The 10706-nt window shown below is 47.2% G+C and overlaps 1 protein-coding gene across 1 annotated transcript in view; it reads right to left on the bottom strand.

Annotated features, from left to right (window-relative positions):
* Nucleotides 1-1683: 1683 nt before the first annotated feature.
* LOC147442671 (uncharacterized) overlaps nt 1684-10706 on the bottom strand; it is a 41798-nt gene continuing 32775 nt past the window's right edge. The window contains exon 2 of the transcript XR_015190295.1: nt 1684-2875. The gene's annotated coding sequence lies outside the window, so the exon portion shown is untranslated. The remainder of the gene's footprint in view (nt 2876-10706) is intronic.

The raw sequence follows: 10706 nt of genomic DNA, 5'->3' as shown, positions 1-10706 counted from the left end.
TTGATGTTTATCAAATTTTCAGCCAAGCATATCGCCTCCTGCAATGTCTTTGGATCACCGGCCTCCATATCAAACTTGATCGAGTGGTCCAATCCAAAGAGAAAGGCCTCCAACCTTTACTCATCCAATTTTCTCAATTGTCCACCTAACTAGAACACATGGTTAGTATACGACAACACACATTTACCTTTTTGAGACATCCCAAAAATCCTTCTTCAATCGCCTCAGATATTGTGAAGGCAATAAGCGAGTCTTTAGATTCGGGTTTCAAAACGAAAAAACCTAATCTAATGGGCTCGTCCGAACATGCAAGTCCTATGAACAGACTCACAAAATTGCCGGTACTAATCCTCCTAGGGATTCTAAACACTTCTATCTTAGGGACAGGTACAAAAATTGGCTTTGGAAATCGATGAAGCATGTTCACGTGGCACACAAAGCCATGTGCACGTGACATGCTAGATCGCTTTTTAATAGATGCAAAGTGAGGCCTCTCTTCATTTGCCATCACCTCTTCCGGCATTTTGAAGACATGTGGCATTATGCAAGAGTTGACGTGGGCAAACAATTTCATGGTTAGATTGTTAGTCAAGGGTTGTTGAAAGAAGACTTGCTATGTAAAATTTTGGTCAGCTTCCTATTGGCATGCGGTCTCTTGGATTGCAGTGATTGCAAATACTATTTTTGGTCGGATGTGAAGCAAAAGTTATCCTAATGTAGTCTTGTCAACAGAACTTATAGGAGTGTGCGCCCCAGCAAGGTTTGCCCAAGGAAGCTCAATGAATACAACAAGAAGGAATCTCCCCAGATGCAATCACTTTGTTAATGTGCTCAATGTATGTAGTAGAAACGCTCATAATTCTGTGGGGGATACTAAGCGCCCACAATGCACAATCTCTGCAAAGTTACAAAAACTTGAACTTAAATTGTCCCAACAAGGAAGTTTGTATTGGGTCTCATATAACTTTTTTGCTAATTGCAAAAAGGTTGGTTGTTGGTGCAGTGACCAATACACCAGACGGGCAATCATGGGCATCACGAACAACACGTAAGCACATGGGATTGCCATGTTGCTACCTTGCTAATGGCGAAAATAACAAAGCATAAAATAAAGGGTATCTCCGCAGATGTAATCACTTTTGTTAATGCATGTAGTCAATCAGGACGCAGGTCTGTTGGACGAGGGCCGAATGTATTATTATAACATGAGGGAAAACTATGGCATTGCACCTACAAAGAACAATACACTTCCATGGTTGATCTTTTTTGGATGCTCGACGCTTTTTGACAACATTGTGAGAGGTCATGACAATGCCATTGTCTGAACACCTTCCAGTTTGGTTTCTTCTTCTGGCTGCTTGTCAAAAATGGGAAAATCTGAAGCTTGGAAGGTTTTTCCTTGAAAGTGTTCAGTACAAGTAGATGGATATAATGCTGTGGCGTATCCGTTCCTTGGCGATATTTATGCATCTTTTGGCATGCAGGAGGATGCACAAACATTGACCTCATGAGAATGATAAACACTTCTTGGAAGCAGCTGGGAATGCAGCTGTTGCATTGATGTGAGTGGAAATGTTCATGAATCTGTTAAGGATACCAAGCAGACAAATCTATGCAGAATGACAAGATCTTCAACAAATTGTCTCAACAAGGATATACCCATAAAATTTGTATTGGGTCTCATAAAACCTTTCTGATAATTCCCAAAAGAAGCTGGTCCTTGCTTGTGCAATCATCAATACACCATATGAAAACAATGTAGACATACTGAACGACAAATGAACGACATGCAGATTTATGGGCTAGCTTGCTAATGGGCGGTTTTGTTGACTTGCCCCCAATCACCGATGCTGACATAAACATTGTCACATTTAGCAGACAAGTGACACAAACTATTGCGGCTTAGCACGCTGTCGTGAAAATATTGTTGCTCATGAACGGGGAATAAAGTCCATAGAAAACCAGAGATAATGGCAGAATTGTCATTTTGGAGAAGATGCTCTTTGCCTATGTCCTTTGGTATGGTGTGGAAGTTGGAGTTAGATGGGACTAGACCATTGTTTCGGCCCATCCAAACTCAGTCTAGAAGATTTCCTCCATTTTAAAATTTCTAAAAAATGTGGATGGCACCCTCATCTCTGCACAAAGCAAGCGGCACAACGATGCCATAGTGCATGAACGTGAGGTGCGTCACCTGGAAGAACTGCTTTTTTCTCGTTCTTGCAATTGCCTTCTTGAATTTTCTTGGCTTCATAAGCAGCGTCTGGAAAAATCTCGTCAAGCACTTCAAGCAAGCTAATGGAGCTACGTTTGCATCAGTTGCTTGGACCAAGCTGATGGAACCAAAGGTCCCATACCTAAGAATTGTGGTTTTGAGAAATCTGACCTCATCCCTCTCAAGCAAGGAGAAAAGGTATCCCACGGCCAGTGGCTTTTGCCCATTGTTTTTTGGCTACTTCTGTGCCGACATTGGCTTGGACAGGTGCCTTTATGGCTGGATGTTTTCTAGGCCTATTCTTGAAAGCTTTATATAGATCCAAAGGTGAGTCTAAAACCTTTTTAAGAACCTCTGGGTCCTCTCGCACTTGTGTGATCATTTGTCTTAGGGGCAGGTGAAGCCCCTACGTGCCTCGGAGCAGGTCTTTCCGTGTTGCTCTGAGCTCTTTCCAAGCATTGGCCATCAAGGAATTGATAAGATTGTTGAGGTTCTTGTGAGAGAGGTTGAGCTCCGCTCTCAACTCGTCATCCATCTTCGAAAAGGTTCATGGTAGATTTGACAATGCCATGATGCTCGTCCTTGGTCCAAGTAGCCTTTGAACCGACTTCAGCAGCAATGCAAGTGCTCGAAAAAAACCTGGGTTTAGTGTAATCCCACCTACAAATTTACAGATTTACCTCTAAATTTTAAACTTGAAGGTGAGAAAACCTACAAAATTTAGAGAAATTTAGTGTAATTTGGTGTAAAACCCTTCAAATTTAGTCAATTTACGTCAAAATTTTTTCTTGAAGAGGATTTCGCAATATGTAGGTTTGCCAAGTTTTCGGGGGGAAAAAAAACCGAGCACTATCCAAAAAAAAGAAAAGAAGATATCAAAACTAATGGTAGAGGAATTTTATTAGTTTTGATAGAGGAAATTTAATTCTATTACATCAAGAAAATGATCACCATAATGAAGAACAATAGTCAAACTATTAGCACAATACACATATAGACAATATTATGCGCCAAGTGTCCATCATGGAATCCAGAAATTCTTTCATGCGCTTTGAGAGGTACAATAACACATCAAAATAGGTTTAGCATGATTTTGCGAAGGTAGAGATTTGCAACGTCGTAGCATCAACAACGATGTATCTCTTCCCTTAATGCAAATCAAGGAGTTCTTTTCACGGCTCAAAGAATATCTTCCCACGACAAGGCACGTGCACATACCACACTAAATCACTGTGATGTGTCCACCACAAGTCCAAGAGACATTCTAAGGACATTCACAAAAGGAAAGAGGGCAAAGACAGAGATATATGCACCCTGTATGTCCGTAAGTAGTGTGCAATGCACATCTCTAATCTCCAAGCATATCTTTTGTTGAAATAAGTGGCAACTCTCACAGTGATCAAAACTTCAAAGTAGATGAGTGCACCCTTATTAGCATTCACATATATGACAATGTGCCCACCTCTAACCAAACGTACGGACCTGGATCATTCCATAGTGTGCCTCACCATTGACAATGTCACAAATACACATTTTGAGACACTAAATCTAGCAAACAAGAATTGACACGTGCTACCTCAATGTTTAACATATACACGTGTTGTCATGGGCACCTCAACAGCTCTAGTATAGTGTCTTCATGTATTCACCACAACACATGCAATCACTGTATGCAATGCAAATTTTGTGTGCAAAGTTTGCAAATAGGTTTTACATTTTTAATCTTCTTTATTAATTCCTCAAATTGTTTCTACCTGCAGCATCAACTGAGAAAAATCTCTCTCTCTCTCTCTCTCTCTGGCGGGTCTGTGAGGCAGAGTAAGACCAGTGTGAGGAGCTGTCGGCTGTGCAGGCCTGCACAGGAAAGCCTTGCGAACGGGAGGAGGAAAGGTAGGTGAGCGCGAAAGCTGAGGGAAGAGAAACGCGATGGGGGGGCAGGCCAGATGGTGATGGCGCAAGGGTACAGGGCAGCAGGGCAGCAGGAGCACGATCACGAGCCATCTCTCTCTCTCTCTCTCTCTCTCTCTCTCTCTCTATCGCGCTGTGTCTATCGCGCTGTTTCTCTCTCTCTCTCTATCGCTCTCTCTTTTTTAAGCCTTTAACTTTTTAAGCTCTTAATTTTTGAACGTACTAACTTTTTAACTCTTATCGTTTTTTAATTTTAACTCTATCGTGCTGCCCCTCTCTCTCTCTCTCTCTCTCTCTCTCTCTCTCTCTCTCCGGCGCGCTGTCCTCCCCCCCCCCCCCCCCCCCCCCCCCCCCCTATTTAACTCTGTCGTGCTGCCTCTCTCTCTCTCTCTCTCTCAAGGCCGCGCGAGGGCCGTATGCACACACGCTCTCTCTGCAAGCTCTTCTATGAGTAGAAGGACTTCCTCACCGTAATACCCTACCCCACATTTGTGGCTCGGGTTCGATGGATCCGCCTACCGAAGGGGAAGGGCCATGTGTAGATAGCTACACCACCCCCAAAAAAACAACAGCTACATTTAAATGGAGAAACAGCGATACTGTACTATCACCAGGATCCTTACGAGTGGGGAAAACCTCCAAGATACATGATGAGCTAATGATGGAGAAGGTCCAGGTGATGCTCAAATCAGAGCTAAACTGTATGAGGGATGACATTAGGAAGGAAATGCACGCGAACGCTGAGAGCTACAGGAACTCCATGTACGGAGACATGATGAGAGAACTAAGGAGAGAGATCCGGGGGATACAGAACGAGGAGATTCAGAGCTTGAAAACGGAATTACGAAACCTAATCAAGGCCGAAGTAAATGTAACAGAATGCGTTATGCAAAAGAAAATCGATGAGGCAGTAGCAAGTTTTGAAGCATGGAGAACAAATATGGAAAAGCAAATGGGGGAAAAAGATGCAATAATCGAGGAGCTAAAAGGAGAACTTGCGGCTTGCAAATTTGTAACTAAGGAGAAGGGAGACGACCAACCTTCGGTGTTGAAGGAGCTCGAGGACATGAAGGATCGGATGAAAGCTCTACGGGAAGGAGATGAACAGAAATCGAAAACGGCATCTTCATGGGCGGAACGTCTTTGTAAGACACAAGAAAAGGGTGATGAAGCAGAGAGAAATGGATTGAGGATGCGAAGAAAGGGAAGGCCCAGATGCCCGATACCACACCTACCTCCACTATTATTAATATGACCATTGAGGAAGAGCAGAAAAGGAAGAATCGGGCTCTACATGTGCGGGTCACAAGGGTCAAAGACAAAGAGAATGTAGATGAAGAAGTGAAGGAACTGCTACAACGCATGGGCATCACAGAGCCCACTCACACAAGTGCATGGAGAGTGGGCAAGAAAGGAATCGATGTGAAGGGACACGTAAAGGATAGGGCACTTATTCTCCGCTTCCCGAATATAGAAATAAGGAAAGAATTTCTAAAGAAGAGGCCAACTCTTAAGAAAACCGGTATTTTCCTAGGAGATGACCTTACATTGGCACAAGTGGCACACATGCAAGAGTTGATGCCAGAGATCAGAGCAGCAAGAGAAAAGGGGAAAATCGCCTTTTATAGAGGAGGGAAAGTAGTGGTTCTAGAAAAGCGCTCAGCATGACGGTGCGAGACCTATGGGGCGACGCTCCGGATAGCGGCGTGGAATTGTAATGGATCATATAGGCTAGATGTAGGTGCCTTTGAAGACAGCTTTAGGGACAGAGACATAGTTTTCTACTCAGAGACACACCAGATACCGGGACAGCGTATGCCACATGTGAAGGGTTATTTATGGGAAACAGTTGGTCGACCAAACAAAAGATCTCTACGGGGTAGCCGGGGTTCAGGAGGAGTAGCAGTCTTATTTAAAGAAGAGCTGAAACCACTACTACAGATCATCAGGAAAGATGAACAAGCAAGGTATACGTGGGTGAGAATGAGAGCCGAGACAGGTAGATTTCTATATATCGCTATATGCTACTTCCCTCCAAGTACATCAGTCTACTCCTCACCTAAAGGACAGTCCCCTTTCTCCATATTGAGTAATGACATATGAGAGTTTTCTAGAGATGGAGACATCGTTCTCTTAGGAGACTTTAATGCTAGAACGGCCAACTCTCAAGCAGTATTCTATGATACCTCTGAGGAAATGCTCAGAGAAGTGGATTTATCACAGAGGGGGCTTACTAGAAACTCACAGGATAAAGAACACACTGAATATGGTAGACATCTCATGGAGATGGCAACTACACATGGTTTAGCCATACTTAATGGTCTAGAGAATTTCCCTTTATCTGGGGGATTCACATGCTTCCCGCACAGGCATGGGGCCAGCACAGTGGAGTATGTCATGACTTCACCAAGCTTTCTTTCTAGTATCGAGGACTTTAAGGTGGGACCCAGACCAGTTGGAATTGCAGTAGATCATGCTCTCTTGACCTTATCAATCTCCTTCCAATACAATGCCTCTCAAGTACCAAGGAAGAAGACACACACAAGATATACTTTCACACCAGAGACTGATTCAGTCTATGTGGCAAAGATCTATAATAGGATGTGGGCAGCCGAGCCAGTATATACTGTAGAGGAGATTACTTCTCAGTTAACAGAGATACTACATGGAGCAGCACAAGAGGCATACCCACATACTCAACCTGATCCGAAGAGAGGATTTGGGAACATGCCTCAGAACAGTTGGTATGACGAGGAATGCAGAGAGACGAGAACCCAGGTACAGAAAGAGCTTACACTTGGGATCATCACATATAAGCAGTCTCGGATTGCTCTTCGGCGTATAATACGTCGCAAGAAAAGGGCATTTTTAGCCAAACTGGAGAAGGATTTATATCAGCTTTTCTTGAGTCAGGACTCACATGAGGCCTGGCGCTTATTTCACGAGCACTCACCGCCTCCGACGATTACTTCTCCTGAGATTTGGGGTCAATATGTAACATCATTATATATGGTATCTGGACAGCCTCCACTACCACATCCGCTAGAGCCATGCCCTGCTACTAGTACTTTCTTTTTTTTTTTTCCGAGAAAAAGATACTTCTATTAGTTAATGAAAACTGCCCATAGGGCTACATCCACCTCTGCAAGAGAGGGCTACAACAAGCATGATGGGGAGACTCTCCCAATGAAAAAACAACATATATACAATGGGGCTAAATCAAGAGATGGGAGGAGGGAAGAGCCACACAGGTGGACAGTAGTGCCATCTGAGCACCCCCTGGACCATGGTGTAGAAAGGCCCAGGGCACGAGAGTCGAAGGAAAGCCTCGCGGCGCTCCCGCATGCGGTCGGAGCTGCCCTGTAGTCCATCAAGCTGTCCTCTGAGAGTATGGATCAGCTCTAGCCAAAAGTCACGAACAGTCTCTGCTGGTGGCACAGGGCGAGCCTCAAAGATGCGGAAACAACGGGCCCGCCAGATGAACCAGAGAGCTAGGCCGCTGATGAGCTCCCAACACTCCTCTCTCTCACTGCACCACTCCTGCGGAGTAAGGTCTGTAGCAGGCTGGAGTGTAGGTCGCCCCCCCTGTATCACTATCATCCTGCTGGTGGAAGATAGCTCAAACTGAAGTGCTGGGCCAGTGAGGGTGGACCAAGCCGCTGCCCCCCAAGTGTACTGTCGAGCCGTGGAGAGGGCAGGCATCAACCGAAGAACTCGTAGCCACACCTGCTGGGCTGAGGGACAGTCCCAAAGACAGTGTCGCTGACTCTCCACCAACTGGTCACAGGCTGTACATGCGGCTGAGAGACCACTATGCACAAGCCAGCTCCCTACTGCTGTGGCTCTGTGTGCAACCAACCACTGGAACAAAGTGACGCGCCTCGCCTGTCTGGAGTCCCATAGCCTCTGCCAAAAAGCTCCCAAGAACTCAACTGTGAGGCCCTCCTCCTGCCAATGACGTGCTGCAGTGGGGCGGGCCTCTCTCTGTGCTGCAAGTATATGACGTCCAAGCCGAACAGTGTACTGAAAGAAAGGGACTCCTGGGCGGTCTGTAGAAGAGAAGGGGTCCCTCCATAGCCACTCACCAGGATCCCACTGTACTCGTGCCAGTGGACAACACTCCCAAGCCCATAGCCTCCAGTGTCATGTCTCAAGAGCTGCTGGGTCAGGGTCTATGACGCAAGTCCTCCAACAAATGCCCACAACTCGGATCCTCTGGAAACAGCACTCTGCTACCTGCGGGGCCTCTACTGCAACTCGCTGTAATCGCCCCCCACCCTGAAGCTCGAAGAACAGGGCTGGGATAGTCTCTGAGCAAGCCCTGACTGAAATGAGAACCTCCAGTCGTGTGAAGGCTCCCATCCACCGGGGTGCTACTGGCTCGAGAGGCGTGAGCCACTCAGCTGGAACTGACTCTGAGATGTCCTGACACATGCTCTAAACCCCTCTCAGGCCCTGTAGCTGGACAGCCTGCACCTCCTCTGACAAACCTGTGAACTCTAGCCAATCACCTAGAGAGTGCGCTGGACTTGCTGCCATGGGACCCCAAGAAACATGAGGCCTACTCCCAACCAAGTGGCCTCTCTGAGTGCTAACCATGGGGTTCCAGACGAGGGGCTGCCGTAGGCGCTCCTCCGTGCACGTCGGCTGTCTCTGCTCTAGGCCACGCCGTAATAGCTCCCAAGAACACAGCAAACTCACAGCGAATCGGTCCTCCAGTCTCCTGCTCAAACCAACTCGGCGCAACTCTGTAAAGATCCATCTGGTCGAAGGTTGCCAAGGGCCTCCTGACTGAGGCACCAAGGCACGAAGCCTCTGCAGCAAGAACTCCTTCCAGGGCTCCTCGCTTGGAAGAAGTCCTCTGACGACGAACTTCCCAAGAAGGGCTCTGCTCTGCTGTGCTGGATCAATGATCCCAAGCCCTCCCTGAGAACAAGGAAGTGTGATGACCGACCAAGCCACCTTGGCTCGGGCAATCTGAGTGTCGCGACCTGACCAAAGGAAGTTCCTGATCAGCCTCTCTACCTGGCTGATGCAAGAACTCGAGAAGATCCAGCAAGAAGTGATGTACCACATAGTCGCCAACAACACCTGGTTGGCAACTACTACTCTACCAGCCAGCGAAAGTCGTGCTGAGCTCCAATGTAACAGCTTTCTCCTGATGGACAGGAGAAGAGGAGCAATCTGCTGCTCGGGGGACAAGTCCAAACCAACCTGACAACCCAAGTACCGAACTACAGTCCCTGGAGGAATCTACCTGAAACCCTCTCCTAGCATCCAATCTGGCACAGGAGCACTACCAACCAAGAAAGCCACTGTCTTTCTCCAGTTGATCAGTGCGCCCGATGCACAGCAGAAGGTCTCCAAAGCCTGCCCACATCTGTGTAAATTGGCCTCCTGGCCCTCTAAGTACAAGGCTGAGTCGTCTGCAAACTCAGCGTCCAGAAGCTCATCTCCCCGTATAGGGAGTGCTAAGCCCCTCAAACCAACCTGCTGTGACACCAAAAAATCTGCTCATCGCCTCCGCATAGAACAGAAAGAGAAAGGGGGCAAGAGGACAACCCTGTCTGACCGATCGTGTGAGCATGAAGCGCTCACCTCTACCTCCTGCCAAAAGCACCTGACTGTGAGCCTGTCTGTATAAAGCTGACACCCCTCTGATCCAAGCATCTGAGAAGCCCATCCTCGAAGCGTGCCCTCTAGAAAGTCCCAGTCAACTCTATCGTATGCCTTCTCAAAATCGAGAAGAAGAATCACAAGGTCCTCCCCACGGAGACGTGCCAAGGCAGAAGCCTCCCAGAAAGTGAAGATGTTGTCAAGGATACTGCGTTCCTTGACAAAACCTGTCTGAGTCCCATGTATAAGGCTCTCCAAAAGTGGCTGAATCCTCAAACTCAGAGCCTTGACAAGAATTTTGTAGGCTGAGTTGAGGATGGTGATGGGGCGCCACTGTCAAATCTCATCCAAGGAGCCACCCTCCTTCGGAATGAGGTAAATCAGGCCCTCACTCATGCTATCCGGCATCACTCCTGTGTGCAGAATGTACTGAAAGGCACTACAAAGATCTGGGCCAAGCAGGTCCCAGTACTCCAAGAAGAAGCTGGGAGTCAGCCCATCCTCACCTAGTCAGCTACCACGAGGGAGGTCCCTAAGAGCCGTGTGCAGCTCCTCAATCTGAAGAGGTATCTCTAGCCTCTGGCGCATCTCCTCAGTCACAAGACAAGGCATATGCGCCCAAACCTGCTCCCTACATGCATCCTGTCTCTCTGACTAGGGCTCAGCCGACAATAGCTCACGGTAAAAGTCAGTAGCAACTGCACGCATATCCTCAGGCTCACAAACAACTGACCCATCGGGTCTCCTCAACTGATTGACCTTGGCATGCGAGTGCCGAGGTCCCACTGTCTCAAAAAAAGCACCTGTCGCTCTGTCACCCACCCGAGTCCACTGAGATGCCTGTCGGTGAAAGGCAAACTCATGGCGCCTCTCCTCTGTGCAAGCAAGCTCCTGTCGAGCCTGCTGTAACTGCTCCTCCAACCATGGACTGTCTGGATGTTGCTCCTGCATCCTCTGTAGTGAAGCA

This window comes from Adiantum capillus-veneris, chromosome 14, assembly GCF_014529385.1.
Source record: "Adiantum capillus-veneris isolate H3 chromosome 14, ASM1452938v2, whole genome shotgun sequence".
NCBI classification, from domain to species: Eukaryota; Viridiplantae; Streptophyta; class Polypodiopsida; order Polypodiales; family Pteridaceae; genus Adiantum; species Adiantum capillus-veneris.
Note: the sequence above shows the minus strand (reverse complement) of the source record. Positions and strands in the feature narration are given on the sequence as shown.